This window comes from Rattus rattus, chromosome 3 (genome assembly GCF_011064425.1).
Source record: "Rattus rattus isolate New Zealand chromosome 3, Rrattus_CSIRO_v1, whole genome shotgun sequence".
NCBI classification, from domain to species: domain Eukaryota; kingdom Metazoa; phylum Chordata; class Mammalia; order Rodentia; family Muridae; genus Rattus; species Rattus rattus.
The window spans coordinates 156,655,411-156,675,375 of record NC_046156.1 but is presented as its reverse complement, the minus strand read 5'-3'; positions in this window follow the sequence as shown (position 1 = coordinate 156,675,375).

Sequence of the window (19,965 nt, the reverse complement as noted above, 5' to 3'; positions counted from 1 at the left end):
TGTGATCCTAGTGAGTCCTTCCTAAAATACAGTTTTAAATATTTAGGCTATAATCTCTTCTGTCTCTTAAACCTCCTCACTGTCCAGAGCCCGGTCCTCTAGCTTCATCTTCCTGGCAGGTATTCCACATCAGTGGTATAATGAAAATAATTAGAGTCCCTGATTTTCCATGTGTTCCCCATGGCAGAAAGGTCTCAGTGTGGTCGCCATCAGCCGGGCAGAGCAAGCCCACCAGCCATCATGCTCTCCCAGGTTTCACTAGTCTAACATCTAGCTGGCAAGGGCTTGAGCAAGAAAGATAAGTACAGGCTCCTAGGACCAGGATTGGCGAGAGATAAAAGGTTCTTTTCTCCAACCTTGGCCCCTCCTCTCCTCCCAGCCTGCTTTTGGGGGTTTATGAGAAATCCAGGCACTGCACAAGAGACTGCAGAAATAACTCCCTGGGGCATCACTTGAACTCATTCGGCAGCAAAGACCTCAGGCTGCCAATGCTTCTTCCAGGGAAGATAACCCAGTGGAAAGAAGAAGGTGGTTTACAGCCCTGGTCAGACGGATTTTGCAGAGCTGGGTGAGCTCCTCCCCTTATAGACTGAAAAGCCAGCTTGAGGCTTCTCAGCCCCTCTTCAAGATATTTGATTAGGAATTCAGGGGCGGGCCCCTGGCCTGGCACAGACTTCCTGCAATCTCCATAGGCACTCACTCCCTCTCTTCCCACATTCTCCAACCCAAGGAGGCCAAACAGAAGGACATGGTCACCTGGAACGGTTCAACCCAAGGTAAGTGTGGTCCTTTTTCTTTAGGTTTGGTCCCTGCAGTTCTACAAAGAGAAATAAAGGGTGGAGGACAAGTGGGAGAAGAGTGGTGGGCAGAGATGAGTTTCTCCCACCTGGTCCATGCCTCCCAGGATGCTGAAGGAGGCAGCAGCAGCAGGCACGGGCTCCGCATGTACCTGTCTCCCAGCTACCTCATGGTCTTGGGGGGCCTCTGTTTCCACTGACATGAAAACGTGAAGAAAATTGCAGAACCTCTCTTGCCCATGAGTCCCAATGTGCTGGGACTCCAGGTCTTTGGGAGAATCATCTCTGAATGTCCCAGAAATCTCTTAGAGGGGCATAGTGCCTAAATGTTAGAGCAGGCAACATGTAATTGTGTAATTTGGGGTAAAGGGGAGACTAAAGAACCATCCAAGGAGTCATGGATGGAGTGGTGGACCACTCAGACCAGTAGATGGTTTTAGTTTGACCTCAGCTCACAATGGGAGAGTGTTTCCCCAGAGTGAAGAGAAAAATAGTACAAATGACTCCTGAGTCAGGTCTCCATGTCTGAGAGAACCACTCCTGAACCCTCACACTGAAGAGAGGGTCTCCAGTGCAACAAGAAACAATGTAAGGGTGTGTGACCCTGAATCCACATTCCTAGATCTGGGTGTATGACAGGCCTGCATTCCTACTAAGCCTTCCCGGCAGCCATACCTCTAAGGGAGGCCACTGTGGCTGGGCATGAAGCCCACAGAAAGCTGAGCTTTGTAAGAGAAGGCAGTCCTCTGCCAAAGTGCCTTGTCTGAGTGGGAGAAATGGACAGAGGCTTAGTAAAGCAGCCCTCTCTAAACAGCCACCTTGGTCAGTCCTGCAGCAGGCCAGGACTGTGCAGGAAAAAATGCTCTCTTTGGCAATGGGGCGCTCCATCCGTCTTCTCCCTGGCCCAAGTCAGGGGACCAGCAGTGGGCAGTTGAGTCTGCTCCTCAGAAACATCATGCGTCTCTTTTTGTTCGGGGACTGTGGCTGCCCGGGGATGAGCCAAGTGCCCATCCTGAGCCATCCAGGGAATGGTGGCATCAAAAGTCATAAGGGAACTGTGTTCAGGGAACAGAGGGGCCTTGACAGGGATGCTTCCCCAAAATGGGGGTAGTTGGACTATCATAGTCAGGGCTCCTCTCATCAGTTCATGGACTGTCCTGTCCACAGCTGCCAACCCCAGCACAGCCTGATGGAGAGAGCACCAGGAAGAGTTCTAAGTGTTGTGTTTTAAGAGTTGGGTGTCCTGGGAGATCCCTCTGCTCACAGGGGATGAGTACACAACACCCCTGGCTCCCCCACCATCCATCTATATCTGCAGATTCCTCCTGAAGCCCTGGCATGCCTTTGCTTGTCTTAGCAATGGCTCAATGCAGCAGACTCTTCAACAGCATGAGAGGTGCTAACTGAGCCTGAAAGACAGGTGACATCACTTGAAGGAGGTATAGAAGAGAAGGGGTGCACCTCACGGGTACATGCCTTTAACTCTAGCACTCAGGAGTGTGGGGAGAATGGTGGATCTCTGGGAGTTTTGAGGCCAGCCTGGTTTATATAGGTGTTCCAGGACAGCTAAGGTTATGTAGGGAGAACCTTGTCTCAAAAAGGGGTCCAATCCCCTCCTCTACCTTCTACTCCATTTCTCAGTGTCCCTAATTCATTTCAACCCCTCACATGGCTCTTGTGATCCCCATGGTGAGTGAGAGGGACTGTAAAGTCCCTTCCGTCTTTCAGGCCCACAGAAGAGAGAAGCAGACCAAGCCAGACACACAGTTCAAGCCAGCCCAGAAGACAATCATTAGAGCTTATACTGGGATTCCAGTCTGGAAAGACTGAAGTCTGGCTACACACTTAGCTGCTGCTAACCAATTGCGTTTTGCCCAGAAGACCTACGGGCATGGGCACTTTGGAGAATATCCCGCACCCTGTGTTGGCCACAGGAGCCACCCCCACCCTCCACACACTCAGGACCACAAACCCCAGGCTGCCCACGAGACCCTCAGGATCTTTCAGAAGAAGCAATTATTCCCCTGTGAAGTCTCTCTCTCTTGTCCTTTCTGGAGGCTCCCTGGGCATGGGAAGAACTGGGACTTGCCCTTGACCTCAGAAAAAATTCCCTCAAAGTATGCCAGCATATACAGGAAGGTATATATAATTGGGGGTTGGGGGAGAGAACAAACAGAGAGACTCTATGAGGTTCTCATAGCTTCACCAACAAACCCTGGGTGCTGGAGGATGACAAGAACCTGCCCTTCCCAAACTGCAGCCCACTCCCTCTGTAGGTTCTTCTCTAATCTTGGCTCTTTTTATTGTTTCCAAGACCAGAAGCTAAAACACTGACTTTCCCTGATACCCAGGCCCAGCTCCTGTGTATACAGAACTGCAGGAGGGGACCTGGGTGTTGGGGGTGGGGGAGTGCAGCTCCCACCCTCCAGTGTGACTTGAGTCACAGTCTGCATGGCTTCCAGAGCCTATGGCCACCAGAGCCACCCAACTGTCCTCCCCTACTTTCATACTCATGCCCCCACCCCCGCTCTGTTCTCTCCCTTTCTGCAGGGACAACATGCAGTGGGCCTCCATCCTGCTGCTGGCTGGCTCTGCTCACTTTCCCAGGGCCAGTATGAAGAAGACTCTCACTGGTGGCTCCAACATTCAAACCAGCAGTCCACCTTACTACCACCCCTATGACACTCTACCCCACGAGACCTCCGACCCTGACTCCCCTAAGTGAAGTAGAGGAAGGCCCAGCCTATGCCTATGGTGCCCCACCTCCACCAGAGCCCTGATTGTCCCTCAAGAATGACTGTCCTAACTCCCCACAGCCATGTACTGTGACAACCGCAATCTCAAGTACCTGCCCTTGTGCCTCCCGCATGAAGTATGTCCATTTCCTGAAGATTTTCAAGTTTTGTTGAATATAGGCTTTTATAGTAAGATCTGATGATTTTTGAATTTCCTCTGAATCTGTAGTTATGTCTCCCTTTTCATTTCTGATTTTTGTTAATTTGGACACACTCTCTTTGGTTCTTGTTGCTTCTACTCCCTCCTGGGTGTTTTTTTTCTTTTTTGTTCAGAGCTTTTAGGTGTGCTGTCAAGCTTTTGCTGACATATGCTCTTTCCTTTTTTCTTTTCTGAAGGCACTAGCGCTTATGAGTTTTCCTTTTAGCACAGCTTTCTTTTCTTTTCTTTTCTTTTTTTTTTTTTGCTTAGATCTCGGCATTTTATGATGCATTTTTTTTCCCCTTCCTCACCGTCTTTTTTTTTTTTTTTTTTTATTATTAACTTGAGTATTTCTTATATACATTTCGAGTGTTATTCCTTTCCGGTTTCTGTTTCTGGGCTAACATCCCCTCCCCCTCCCCCTTCCTTATGGGTGTTCCCCCTCCCCCCCTCCCCCATTGTGCCCTCTCCCCAACAGTCTAGTTCATTGGGTTTTCAGTCTTAGCAGGACCCAGGGCTTCCCCTTCCACTGGTGCTCTTACTAGGATATTCATTGCTACCTATGAGGTCAGAGTCCAGGGTCAGTCCATTGTGTCCCATAAGTTTGGGTATGTTGTACCTTCATTTTCATTAAATTATAAAAAAGTTTTTAATTTCTTTCTTTTTTTCTTCCTTGACCAGGTTATCATTGAGTAGAGCATTGTTCAATTTCCACGTATATGTGGGCATTCTTCCCTTATTTTTATTGAAGACCAACTTTAGGCCGTGGTGGTCCGATAGCACACATGGGATTATTTCTATCTTTCTGTACCTGTTGAGGCCCTTTTTTTGACCAATTATATGGTCAATTTTGGAGAAAGTACCATGAGGAGCTGAGAAGAAGGTATATCCTTTTGCTTTAGGGTAGAACGTTCTATAAATATCCGTTAAGTCCATTTGGCTCATGACTTCTCTTAGTCTGTCTACGTCTCTGTTTAATTTCTGTTTCCATGATCTGTCCATTGATGAAAGTGGGGTGTTGAAATCTCCCACAATTATTGTGTGAGGTGCAATGTGTGTTTTGAGCTTTAGTAAGGTTTCTTTTACGTATGTAGGTGCCCTTGTATTTGGGGCATAGATATTTAGGATTGAGAGTTCATCTTGGTGGATTTTTCCTTTGATGAATATGAAGTGTCCTTCCTCATCTTTTTTGATGACTTTTAGTTGAAAATTGATTTTATCTGATATTAGAATTGCTACTCCAGCTTGCTTCTTCTGACCATTTGCTTGGAAAGTTGTTTTCAGCCTTTCACTCTGAGGTAGTGTCTGTCTTTGTCTCTGAGGTGTGTTTCCTGTAGGCAGCAGAATGCAGGGTCCTCGTTCGTATCCAGTTTGTTAATCTATGTCTTTTTATTGGGGAGTTGAGGCCATTGATGTTGAGAGATATTAAGGAATAGTGATTATTTCTTCCTGTTATATTCATATTTGGATGTGAGGTTATGTTTGTGTGCTTTTCTTCTCTTTGTTTTGTTGCCAAGATGATTAGTTTCTTGCCTCTTCTAGGGTATAGCTTGCCTCCTTATGTTGGCCTTTACCATTTATTATCCTTTGTAGTGCTTGATTTGTATAAAGATATTGTGTAAATTTGGTTTTGTCATGGAATATCTTGGTTTCTCCATCTATGTTAATTGAGAGTTTTGCAGGATACAGTAGTCTGGGCTGGCATTTGTGTTCTCTTAGGGTCTGTATGACATCAGTCCAGGATCTTCTGGCCTTCATAGTTTCTGGCGAATAGTCTGGTGTGATTCTGATAGGTCTGCCTTTATATGTTACTTGACCTTTTTCCCTTACTGCTTTTAATATTCTTTCTTTATTTTGTGCGTTTGGTGTTTTGACTATTATGTGACGGGAGGTGTTTCTTTTCTGGTCCAATCTATTTGGAGTTCTGTAGGCTTCTTGTATGCCTATGGGTATCTCTTTTTTTAGGTTAGGGAAGTTTTCTTCTATGATTTTGTTGAAGATATTTACTGGTCCTTTGAGCTGGGAGTCTTCACTCTCTTCTATACCTATTATCCTTAGGTTTGATCTTCTCATTGAGTCCTGGATTTCCTGTATGTTTTGGACCAGTAGCTTTTTTTTTCGCTTTTACATTATCTTTGACAGTTGAGTCAATGATTTCTATGGAATCTTCTGCTCCTGAGATTCTCTCTCCCATCTCTTGTATTCTGTTGGTGAAGCTTGTATCTACAGCACCTTGTCTCTTCTTTTGGTTTTCTATATCCAGGGTTGTTTCCATGTGTTCTTTCTTGATTGCTTCTATTTCCATTTTTAATTCCTTCAACTGTTTGATTGTGTTTTCCTGGAATTCTTTCAGGGATTTTTGTGTCTCCTTTCTATGGGCTTCTACTTGTTTATTATGTTTTCCTGGAATTCTTTCAGGCATTTTTGCGATTCCTCTCTGTAGGGTTCTACTTGTTCTCTAAGGGAGTTCTTCACGTCTTTTTTGAAGTCCTCCAGCATCATGATCAAATATGATTTTGAAACTAGATCTTGCTTTTCTGGTGTGTTTGGATATTCCATGTTTGTTTTGGTGGGAGAATTGGGCTCCGATGATGCCATGTAGTCTTGGTTTCTGTTGCTTGTGTTCCTGCGCTTGCCTCTCGCCATCAGATTATCTCTAGTGTTACTTTGTCTGCTAATTCTGACAGTGGCTAGACTGTCCTATAAGCCTGTGTGTCAGGAGTGCTGTAGACCTGTTTTCCTGTTTTCTTTCAGCCAGTTATGGGGACAGAGTGTTCTGCTTTCGGGCATGTAGTTTTTCCTCTCTACATGTCTTCAGCTGTTCCTGTTGACCTGTGTCTTGAGTTTACCAGGCAGGTCACTTGCAGCAGAAAAGTTGGTCTTACCTGTGGTCCCGAGGCTCAAGTTCGCTCTCGGGGTGCACGGGCCTGTTGCGGCGGCAGCAACCAGGAAGATCTGCGCCGCCCTTTCCAGGAGCCTCCATGCACCAGGGTTCCAGATGGAGTTTGGTGTTTTCCTCTGGAATCAGTAATGTGTGCAGAGTGCAATCTCTTCTGGTTTCGCAGGAGGCCTGTCTGCCTCTCTGAAGGTTTAGCTCTCCCTCCCACGGGATTTGGGTGCAGAGAACTGTTTATCCGGTCTGTTTCCTTCAGGTTCTGGCGGTGTCTCAGATAGGAGTCCTGCGGCTCCTGGGCCCTCTCCCACGGGAGCCCAGAGGCCTTATACAGTTTCCTCTTGGGCCAGGGATGTGGGCAGGGGTGGGCAGTGTTGGTGGTCTCTTCCGCTCTGCAGGCTCAGGAGTGCCCACCTGACCAGGCGGTGAGGTCTCTCTCCCATGGGGTCTGGGAGCAGAGAGCTGCTGCAGGCCGGGATCCACGGGTGTAGGACTCCCGGTAAACAAAGGAAGTGTCCGGTCCTAGAGGAATTCTGCCTCTGTGTGTCTATCAATGTCTTTCAAGTCACCGAGACCACCATCCTGTAATTGAACAAATAGATGTGAAAAACCATACATAGCAAAATTTGATAAAAATCAGGATCCACTGTAGTTGTTCTTGTCCCTTAACCTTTTGAGTCCTTCTGGAAAATAGGAATTTCATACCAATATTAAATGATGGACCATATGCCTTTGGGTACATCTGGAGACTACTAATTTGATTTTAAAATGTTGTGACACAGGTCAGCCAAGGTAGGTCAGATAATAATCAAAGCACTAGGAATATTGCTACTAAATATTCAATATTTTACAATCTGTTTTCCTATGTGAGATGTGCTCATCATGCCTTGATAAATGAATATTCTGATGGAAAACATAAACCAACACATACTTCAACAAACCCATACTATGAAGGTTTGTCAAGTAGACTTCACAGAGCATATACATACTGCCAGTGAAAAATGAAAATATACTCTCACTTATGTTCACAAAGTCATAGGTCTCTTAAAAGAATTTCCATGAAAGTGAACAATATATGAAGACTTCATCAAGAGTCTTACATGAGGAGGTCTGTGCAAATATCAGGCAAGGATACAAACCGTGAGTGGGTAAGAATGAAAATGTGGTTCAGATTGACTTTATGAACTTGGGTCAAACTTTATAGAGAATCTGATGCCATGTGGTTTATTCCCAACAAATTTAAACACAAAATAATTTTGAAAAATGTTTCCTGATGTAATATAATACTTGGGGTTTAAGAATAGGTCACTTGGGCTACTAGCCACCTCTAGTCCTAGTTGTGGGAGCTTGTGGGGAGTTTCTGGCTATACAGATAATATATGGGTCTTCAAGACTATTATGTATCTCCTGTCCTGATTATAAAAGCTTAAGAAGTCCCTGCCTGGAAGAGTAATTTTGATGGCTAGCCATATCCAATCCTGGTTGATACTGCCTGACCTAACAAATAACACAAATCACTTCTAATTTCCAGCTATCTGGATGAAAGTACAGGTTTTACATCTTAATCCTAGTGCTTAATGTTACTGGTTTCTCTGGAAATCTGTGTACACAAGGACCTTCATCTTGTGTTTCCAATACTTAATCAAAACAGCATTACATAGACACCCAGTGAGAACTGACAGTGATAAAGATACTCACTTAATAAACATTCATGTACTGAACTCAAGATAATCAGGTTCAATGGTATCTTACACTTGACTGCTCTGGGATAAAATTGGAGCAAAAGATCTTAAATAAACTACATCCTTAAGGGATGAAAAGTAGAACTCTCATAAACACATAAATTTGTTGCATGAAATTTTAGTTGTAGGGGTGGACCCTCCCTATGAGTTGTTGTCCCAGGAAACTACTTATGTGATGTAAATCATAAATGCTATTGCCATTGCTGCTAGTTGCATTCTATAAAGAAAGCACAAAGCCTCATTGTTTAAAACAAAACAAAAACATTACATGCAAAGATACACAACATAGAGAAATTTGCCTGAGAATGAACTCAAAGCTTTCCAGCTAATTGAATTGATAATGATGGAATGTACCATCTTTCCTACTGCGCGAGAATTTCCACTAACAATCCTTTTGATCTATGTCCTCTGTATATCATCATAATATGCCAGGCCCACTGTTACAATAGTGTTATAACAATTGTGTATTTACTCAACTACTCTTCAGTTATATTCAATATCATTTTATAAAAAGTATCATACAGCTACAAAGTAGGTGATATAGTTTTTTAATCTGTCAAAATGCCCCATCAAAGTTGTTTAGGCCTATGTGCACAAGTCTCTAAGAAAAGTCATACAGCATGCAGAAACAAGCAAAACAATGCTATCAGGTTCTTTGAAGTATATGACCTATTTTTCTTCCTCAAGTAACATATTTTGCTCTGGATTCAGAAAGCTATTTGGTTTAATCATAGACAATAAGAACCACTAATCTTCATGCTAACCATCAAACTGAATTACCTCCAAAAGTGAAGAAGTTGTTTTCTTAGAGTTACAAGAGAATATTTTTAACCTTAGAGAGAAAAGTTATGACATACTAGATGAGCGCTTACCATTGTGTCAAAAATTTATAATTTTGGCTTTTAGGAAATGGAGGCTTCACAGCAAGTGTATGTTAACTGCTCCAGGCCAACAAGATGAAGCATAGTATCAATAGATCAGACAAAAATTTTTACATTTTTAAATGGTCAATGAAAGTAAGTAATTTTTACTGTATTAAGAGAGGGCTATATTAAGGGATGATTACCTCGTAGATGCACATATTGAAAAGAGGCGATGTTTCATATATGGTATATCTACATCTCCAGGAAGCAGAGAGTATACAAAGTTTGTCACAGAGACCATGAGATGAGCAGTATGGGGCATGGAATGATGGTTTGGAAGTTTCTGGGAATGAAGACCTTGACACTTAATGGACTAAATAGAGCATTGAAATGACAACACAGTCCTATTGCCTGCTTTTGGATCCCTGTCTCCTAACAGGGTTGGCTTGTCTAGCCTCAATAGAAGAAGATGCCTCTAATCTAACTGCAAGTTGAACTGTCAAGGCTGGTGGATATCCATGAGAGGCCTTTCCTTTTCTGAGAAGGATGGGAAGAGGGTAGACAGGGTTAGGGGAGGTGAGAAGGAGAGACTCTAAGAAGAGGAGGGAGGGGAAGCTGTGGTTGGTATGTCAAGTAAATAAATAACTTAGTCAGTTCAAAATGAAAAGAAAACTGTGACAGGAAAAGTTTGAGTTAATCATCTGAATACAGAGAAATCTAAGTAGTATACCTGAGATGAAAGTCCACAGAAAGTTTAACCAAGTTCTAAATAACTCAGTGCAAACTATCATCAAAGGCATGTTTTGGTTAGTTTGAATATCAATCTCTGTTATGCACTGTTACATTTATTCTTAGTAGTTAATCAGTAATGCTGCAGAATTTTTTAATGTTTTAATCCTTAGAAAGGAATTTAGTTTTTGTTGCATTTCTCATTCTCTGACTGTCCAGTTAACAAAGTGTGCTGAATGGGGGCACCGTGAAGGAGTTAGAGATAGGACTGAAGGAGCTGAAGCAGTTTGCAAAACAAAAGGAAGAAAACAATATCAACCAACCAGACCCCCCCCCCCCAGAGTATACATGGAGGAACCCATGGCTCCAGTCACATATGTAGCAGAGGATGGCATTGTCCAGTATCAATAGGAGGAGAAGCCCATGGATATGTGAAGGCTCATTTCCCCAGTGTAGGAAAATGCTGGGGTGTTGAAGTAGGAGTGGGTGGGAGGGAGTGGGAGCATCTTCATAGAAGGAGAGGGAAAAGAGAGGCAGGATGGGAAAGGGGGGAAAGGGAACAGTATTTGAAATGTGAATACATAAAATGTCCAATAAAAATGTTTTAAAAAGTGTGCTTGCTTCTGGTTTCTGCTTGTGCTCAGAACTGAACCGGTCCCACTGTACCCAAATCCAGTAGGAGAGAGAGGTGAACTCTCAGAAGTAAGGAACATCCTGAGAGCTCAGGGAAGTCCACCACTTCTGCTCATATACCTGGCCCAAAAGTAACCTTACCTAGTGCCCTCTCGATACAGGAATATAGGAGCAGTCAACAGCAGGAAACTTCTGGTTCCTGCCTGTGCCCATGACTGAAAGCCAGTCATTATGAGCACTGACACACCAGAGAGCAGAGGTAAGACTAACTCTTCTACTCCAAGTGACCTGCCTGGAGGCTTCAGGACACACAAAAGGAGGAACAACTCCTTCTTCCCAGATCCGGCTGAAAGAAAAAAGATCTGCAGGAGTGCTGACACACAAGCTTATAGGAGGGTCAATCCACTGTCAGAGACGGAAAGACAAGATAACACCAGAGACAACCTGATGGTGAGAGGCAAGTGCAGGAATCTAAGCACCAGAAAGCAAGACTACTTAGTATCATCAAAGTCCAGTTCTCCCACAAAAGAAAATGCTGGATATTCAAATACACCTTAAAAGCAAGATTTGGATTTAAAAATCACATCTCATGTTGATGCTAGAGGACTTTAAGAAGGACACAAATAACTCCCTTAAAGAAGTACAGGACAACACAAGTAAACAAGTAGAAGTCCTTAAAGAGAAAACATAAAATCCCTTAAAAAATTACAGGAAAACACAACCACACAGGTGAAGAAATTGAAAAAAAAATCCAGGATTTAAAAATGGAAATAAAATCAATAAAGAAATCACAGTGGGGGACAACCCTGGAGATAGAAAACCTAGGAAAGAGATCAGGAGTCATAGACACAAGCATCACCAACAGAATACAAGAGATAGAAGAGAATCTCAGGGGTTGAAGATACCATTGAAAACATTGACACAACCATGAAAATAACTGAAAACACAAAAAGCTCCTAAGCAAAATATCCAGGAAATCCAGGACACAATGAGAAGATCAAACCTAAAGATAATAGTTATAGAAGAGTGCAAAGATGCCAAACTTGAAGGGTCAGTAAATATCTTCAACAAAATTACAGAAGAAAACTTCCCTAACTTAAAGAAAGAGATGCCCATAAACATACAAGAAACCTATAGAACTCCAAATAGATTGGACCAGAAAAGAAATTCCTCCTATCACATAATAGTCAAAACATCAAATGCACAAAACAAGAAAGAATATTAAAAGCAGTAAGAGAAAAAGTCAAGAAACATAAAGAAGACCTATCAGAATTACACCAGACTTCTCAACAGATTCTATGAAAGCCAGGAGATCCTGGGAAGTTGTCATATAGACCCCAAGAGAACACAAATGCTAGCCCAGGATACTATAATCAGCAAAACTCTCAACTAACACAGATGGAAAAACCAAGATATTCCATGACAAAACCAAATTTACACAATACCTTTCCACAAATCCAGCCTTGCAAAGGATAATAGATGGAAAGCTCCAAAACAAGGAGGGAAACTACACCCTAGAAAAAGCAAGAAAATAATCTCCCTGCAACAAAGTCAAAAGAAGGGAGTCACCCAAACATAATTCTCCCTTTAACTGTTGCTATAAAATTATAAAAAATGCTGTCTTTTATCCCCTACTAGATCCAGCGTTGTAGTGCCCCAAGATATCTGGTAGATATCTTCATCTCAGTGAGCAAAGCCTCTCATCCACTTTGCTCTATCCCATATCACACTGCTGATGGCTTTACTCTGAGTCTGCAACAATCTCTCTACCCATCTACTTCCCAAGGCAGGTTTCCACCATGCCAGATACATATAGCCCAATTTCATGGCAGCCTAGTGTCTCCAGCCACCACTGACTCTCTTGAATTTAATTTGCCACATGAAAGAACACACAACATAAAAGCATCTGGTTGAATTGATTAGATGTAATTGTCCATGTAGACAAACAAAGCCTTGTACACATCCATTGCTTTAGAATATTCATAACAACCTGTAAATGTGCAGAGAGGAATCTTTTTTTATTGGATGTTTTTTTTGTTTTTGTTTTTTTGTTTTTTTTTTTTTTCGTTTCAAATGCTATTCCCTTTCCTGGTTTCTTGGACATAACCTCCCTATTCCATCTTCCTCCCCTTCTTCTATAGGGGTGTTTCCCTCCTCACTCACCCCGTTCCTCTACACTGGGAGGTCCAACCTTGACAGGTCCAAGGGTTTCTCCTTGCATTGGTGCCCAACAAGTCCATCTTCTGCTACATATACAGTTGGAGCCATGGGTCATATATACTCTTTGGGTAGTAGTTTAGTCCCTGGGAGCTCTGGTTGGTTGGCATTGTTGTTCTTATGAGGTTGCAAGCCCCTTCAGTTCTTTCAATTCCTTCAACGAGTGGTCCCATTCTCAGTTCACTGGTTTGCTGCTAGCATTCACCTCTGTATTTGACATGCTCTGGCTGTGTCTCTCAGGAGATCACAAAAAACACACATGCTAGGTAGTCACTGATAAGTGGATATTAATCCCAAAGCTTGAATTACCCAAGATACTATCCACAGACCACATGAAGCTCAAGAAGAAGGATGGCAAAATGCGGATGCTTCGCTCCTTCTTAAGAGGGGGAACAAAAACATTCATAAAAGGAGGTATGGGACAAAGTTGGAGCAAGGACTGAAGGAATCGCCATCCCGAACCTGCTTTACCTGGGCATACAACCCATATATATACAGCCCCCAAAACTAGACAACTTGATGAATTCAAGAAGTGCATGCTGACACGAGCCAGATATAGCTGTCTCCTGAGAGGCTCTGCTAGAGCATGACAAATACAGAGGCAAATGCTAGCAGCAAACTATTGAACCAAGAATGGGGTTCCCACTTGAGGAGTTAGACAAAGGATTGAAGGAGCTGAAGGGGCTTGCAACCCCATAAGATCAACAATTCCAACCAACCAGAGCTCCCAGGGACTAAACCACTGCCTAAAGAGTACACATGGACAGACCCATGACTCCAGCTGCATATGTGGTGGATGGCTTTGTTGGGCACCAATGGGAAGAGAAGCACTTGGTTCTGCCAAGACTGGACTCCCCACTCCCCAGTGTAGGGGAATGTCAGATTGGGGTGGTAGAAAGGGGAGGTGGTTGGGAAGAAGGAACACCCTTACAGAAGAAGGTGTAGGGGGATGAGATAGGAGGCTTATGGGACAGGAGCCCAGGAAAGGGAATATCACTTGAAATGCACATAGAAAATATCCAATAAAAGTATGCTTAAAGTTTAACTGCTGACATAAATCGCCAATTAACTTCAATAAATGTTGATAATTCTGATCTTAGGTACTGAGTTAAATTTTTATGTCAGCTAAATATTTACATATAAAAATACTTGCTTGCTTGTTTTTAAACACATTATCTCACAAAATATGATTTTATTTTTATCATAATGAATATGCCAAAAAGAAATTACAAATAACATGAATAAACAATAGTTTCGATACAAGTTTCTAGTCTGGTAGGAGAAAAGTATTGGATTAACACTACGAAGATATTCATCAGAAACATTCCTTTTAAAATTATGTGCTTTTTATTTAGTATTTACATTTAAAAAGGTAATTTATTGAGACTTGTGAATACTGTAGAGATTTTGATCATATTCATTCTCCCACAGCTCTTCCAAGCACCACACCACCTTCCTTTTCCACTCAAGTTTCTGTCTTCTTGGGATCCAGCACAAAGGGAGGCCCCAAGGCCTGACACTATTACTGATACTATGGTGTGCTCACAAATAGGATTCCAGAATGACTTCCATCTGAAATGCCTAACAAGTACCTGAAAGTGTCTGATGCAGATACTTACATCCAACCAATGGACCGAAGCTTATGACCCTTGTAGTTAAATTAGGGAAAAGCTGGAAGAAGCTGAATAGGGCAACATTATAGGAAGACCAGCAGTCTCAACTAACCTAGGTCCCTGAGATCTCTCAGACATTGAGCCACAAACCAGTCTGCATACATTAGCTGATAGGAGACCCCCAACACACATACAGCAGAGGACTGCCTGGTCTTGACTTAGAGAAAATGCACATAACCCTCAAAAGACATGAAGTTCCAGGGAGCGGGGAGGTCTGTCGGGGTGGCCATGTGGATTGGTGGGATAAGACATATTCTCGGAGATGGGGGAGGAGGTATGGGATATGGAACAGTAAGACGGAAGACTGGGGGGGGGATAAAGACTGGCCTGTAAAAAAATTAAAGATTTAAAGAAACAAATGACCAAAAAATCAAAACCAAAAACAATAACAAACAAAAAACACCACAAGCTCCTGGAGTATGCACAATAGTGAGCTTCACACAGCCCCGTTCTACATGTTTCGGCCTATTTCTTGCTCTGCCTGTATTCTCAAAGATCTGTAGGCAGCAGAACAAACAGGTAGGACCCTGTTCCAGGTCCCCACCAGGTCCCCTTAGGACCAACCTAGCAGCACAATTGTGCCCGATCTCCTGCATCTCATGTTCTCACCCATAACTGTGCCTGTATTCACAGAGTCCTGACTGCAACAGGGAGAATCAGGTAATACCACTCAACCCTATACCCTGACTATGAATTCCCCTAAAACACAGCCAACAGCTGTAAACTATTCTACATTGCCTGCACTACATTTTCTTACCAACATTCCTGCATTCCCAGAGGTCTGACAGCAGAAGAGACAACAAGATGGCCAAGTCAGTGTAAGAAAACAATCACAACAGCCAGGACAATGTTATATCCTACTACAGAAAGGCCTGGTATCCTAAAACTGCAGAAATACAAGAAAATGACCTTAAATTCATTCTTATCCTTATGAAGTCCAATCTTATATCTTTTTTTTCTGTCAATTACCATTTACTCATACCAAATATATAGTAAATTTTAAGTTTAAACTGTTTTGTACAGTTACACAAAAAGTCTTCCCACATGGGAACAAAGTAATACATTACAAAAACCTATTTATATCATTTTTGCTAAATTTAAAACTAAAATGTTAACACATTATTTACAAGTATTATGCATTGAGTAATATTGACTTCAAACTGGGGCAAGGGAACAATGGCATTTAGACTAGGTAGGTGATTTTATTCATTCATTTTTATTTTATTTTATATTTTATTTATTTACATTTCAAATGTTATCCCACTTCCAGGTTTCTCCTTCAGAAACTCACTATCTCCCCTTGTTTCTATGAGGGTGCTCTCCTACCCACCTACCACTCCCTCCCACCTCCCCATCCTGACATTCCCTGGGGCATCCAACCTTGACAGGACCAATGGTCTGAAATACTGAAACTAACAGAGGTTATGAATCAAATGGACCTAGCAGATATCTACAAAACATTGCACCCAAACACAGAAGAATATACCTTCTTCTCAGCATCTCAGGGAAAAATCTTAAAAATTTACCATATACTTGGTGAGAAGTTGCAAGTGGCAACAGATAAAAGACAATTGAAATAATTCCTTGTACCTTTTCAGCCAATTGTGGATTAAAACTGGATTTTAAGAACAACAGAAATAGCAGAAAGCCTACAGATTCATGGAAACTAAATAAATGTAATCAGTAATCACTGGATCAGGGAAAAAATAAATTGAAGACTTTCTTGAAGTCAATGAAAAATGAAGGCACAGAACATTGAAACTTATGGGACAAAATGAAAGCAGAGCTAAGAGGAAATTTCATAGTCTAAAGTGATTTCATAAAGAAATTGGAGAGATCTCATATCAGCAATTTAGAAGCATACCCGAAAGTTCAAGAACAAAAATGCAAACACACTAAGAAAAGGAGATGGCAGAAAATCATAAAACTCAGAGCTACAGTCAAGAAATTTGAAATGAAGAGAACTATAAAAAAAAAAAACCTCAACAAACCCAAATAGCTAGTTCTTTGAAAATATCAGCAAAAAAGACAAATCTTTCGCCAAAATATCCAAAAGACAGAGAGACAGTATCTATTTTAACAAAATCAAGAAGGAAAAGGTGGGGAAGGGGTATAACAACAGACACTGAGGAAATCCAACAAATCATTAAGTCTTAATTCCAAAGCCTGTACTCTACAAAATTGGAAAGTCTAAGTGAAACAGATGATTTTTTTTTTTTAAAAAAAGATGTCACTTACAAATGTTAAATCAAGGTAAACTATTTAAATAGTCCAATAACTCCTGAGGAAATAGAAAGTCATTAAAAGTCTCCCAGGGCAAGATGACATCAGTGCAGAGTTGTACTAGACTTCAAAAAAGATCTAAAAAACAATATTCCTCAAACTATTTCACAAAATAGAAAAGGAGAAAATGTTATCAAAATCTTTCAATGAGATCACAGTCACCTTGTTATTTAAAACACACACAAACACTCAACAACAAAAGAATTTCAGATCAATTCCTCTTATGAACACTGATGCAAAGGTACTCAATAAAATAGAAGCAGAGTGAATCACATTAATAACATTGCCTATCATGATCAAGTAAGCTTTATCCCAGAGAGGCAGAGATGTTTCAATATATGAAAAATCCATTAATGCAATCTACTTAGTATATAAAGAAATTTAAAGAAAAACATGAATGACCATCTTATTGCATGCTGAAAAAGCTTTTGATAAAATCCAACACCCTTTCATGTTAAAAGTCTTGCATAGAATAGGGATACAAGACAATAAAAACAATATACAGCAAGCCAATAGTCAACATCAAATTAAATGGACAGGAATTTTAACCAGTTCCATTAAAATGAGGGACAAAAAGAGCTGCCCCCTCTCTCAATAACTATACAATATATTTTATGGTCTGGCTACAGCAAAAAGACAGCTAAAGGAGATCAAAGGAATAAAAACTGAGAAAGAAAAAGTGGGGGTATCTCTGTTCTCAAATGATATGATAGTGTATGAATGGCCTCAAATATTCAACCAGAGAACTATAGCTAATAAACACCTTCAGCAAAGTGGCTGGATTCAAGTAAAAAAAAGTCAGTAGCCCACTTTTATACAAATGGTAAACGGTATAAGAAAGACATAAGGGAACTAACACCCTTCCCAATAGCCACAAGATATATAAAATGACTTGGTGTAACTCTAACCACAAGGTGAAAAACCTGTATGACAACAACTTCAATTCTCTGCAAAAGACATTGAGGAAACTATCAGAAGATAGAACCATCTTTTATCATCATGGATCTATATAACTAACATAATAAAAATGGCCATCTTACCAAAAGCAATTTGCGGATTTAATGCAATTCCAAATAAAATCCCAACAGAATTCTTTACAGATATTGAAAGAACAATTCTCAACTTCATGTGCGAAGATAAAAATCTTGGGACAGTGAAAACATTCCTGTATAAACAATGTCTAAAAATATCAACATCCATAATTTTAAGCTGTTCTACAAAGCAATAGCAAAGAAAACCCTGCATGGTATTGGAATAACAATACACAGGTTAATCAAAGAAATTGACTTGAAGACAAGAAATAAACCGACACAACTATAAACACTTGATTTTTGACAAAGAGGGCAAAATCGAACAGTGGAATACAGATAATAAATAAGCTGAGAAAGAAATTAGGGAAACAACCCCCTTCACAATCGCCACAAATAATATAAAATATCTTAGGGTAACTCTATCCAAACAAGTGAAAGATCTGTATGATGACAAGTTTAAAGCCTCTCAAAAAGAAGTTGAAGATCTCAGAAAATGGAGATCAATCTATATATTGATGGCCTACCAAGGGCAATCTACAGACTCAGTGCAATCCCCATCAAAATCCCACCACAATTCTTCAAAGGCATAGAAAGAAAAATTCTCAAATTCATCTAAAAAAAAAAAAGTCAGAATTGTGAAAACAAGTCCTAATAATAAAAGAATGGCTGACCCACAATTGTTTCTGCTTGAAAGAACTGCGTGGATGAAAATGTTGAGGAGCCTGAGGAAAAGGAGGTTCAATGACAGGCCAAAAGGAGAATGCAGCTCAGGAGAGGCCCCAAGACCTGACACCATTACTGAGGCTATGGAGCGCTCACAGAAAGGGACCTATCATGATTGCCCTCCGAAACACCCAACAAGTAACTGTAAGAGTCAGATGCAGATATTTGTACCCAACCAATGGACAGAAACTGCTGACTTGTGGTTGAATTAGGGAAGAGGCAAAGGAAGCTGAAGAGGAAGACAACACAGCAGGAGGACCAGCACTTTCAATTCACTGGGACCCCCAAGATCGCTCAGACACTGAACCATCAACCAATCCGCATACACCAGCTGATATAGGACCCCAACACGTATAGCGGAGGACTACCACATCTGGGTTCAGTCAGAGAAAATGCACCTAACCCTCACTAGACTGGAGGCACCAATGAATTTAGAGGTCTGGTTTGGTGGGTGGATTGGGAATATCTTCGGGGAGACCATGGTTGGAGGGGAGGAGGTATGGGATGTGGAACAGTTGGAGGGTGGACCAGGAGCGGAAAAAAATCTGGGGTATAAAAATAAATAAATAAATAAATAAATAAATAAATAAATAAATATTAAAAAAAATATGTTGAGCTCTCGCCCAAACCTCTCTGATCCTGGCCTATAGTTCCCTGCTCCCAAATCCCGGGGAAGAGAGAGCTGAACACCCAGAAGTGCAGGCAATCTTGAGACTGCAGGACAGGAGAGACTACCACTTTGCTCATCTTTGCCCACATTCCTGGCCCAAGAAGAAACTGCATAGTGCCTCTGGATACACAAATATAGGAGCAGTCAAGTTACAGTCTGGTGGTCCAGACTGCACCCTGATCTGAACTGAACCTGTCAAACACCTTCTTACACCAAACCCCATGGTGTGGGGGGAGCTAGACCATCAGAGGGGTAGACACCGCTGAGATCTCTGCTCACATTCCCGACTTAAGAGGAAAATACTTAGCTCCGTCTGGGCTCCCTGCACACGGGGACCTAGGAGCAGTAGGGGCAGGAGCCTTCTGGTTACTGCCCTCACGGAGAGCTGAAAGCCAGCCTGGAGGAGCAACTAAATACCTGAGACCAGAGGCGACACTAACTTTTCTTCTCTAAGTGACTGCCTGGTGGACTCAGGACACACCAAGGCAGAACTCCTCTGGGATTGGGCACTTCCAGTTTCTAGCTGGCACCCAACCTCTGTGATCCTGGCCCACAGCATCCTGTTCCCAAATCCTGTGGGAGAGAGAGCTGAATATCCAGAAGCGCAGGCAATCCTGAGACTGCAGGACAGGGCAGACTGCCACTTCTGTCCACCTTTTCCCATATCCCTGGCCAAAGAGGAAACTGCATAGTGCCTCTGGGCACAGGAATATAGGAGCAGTCAAGCTGCAGGAGCACCGCGGTCCAGACTGAACCAGGATCTGAACTAAACCAGTC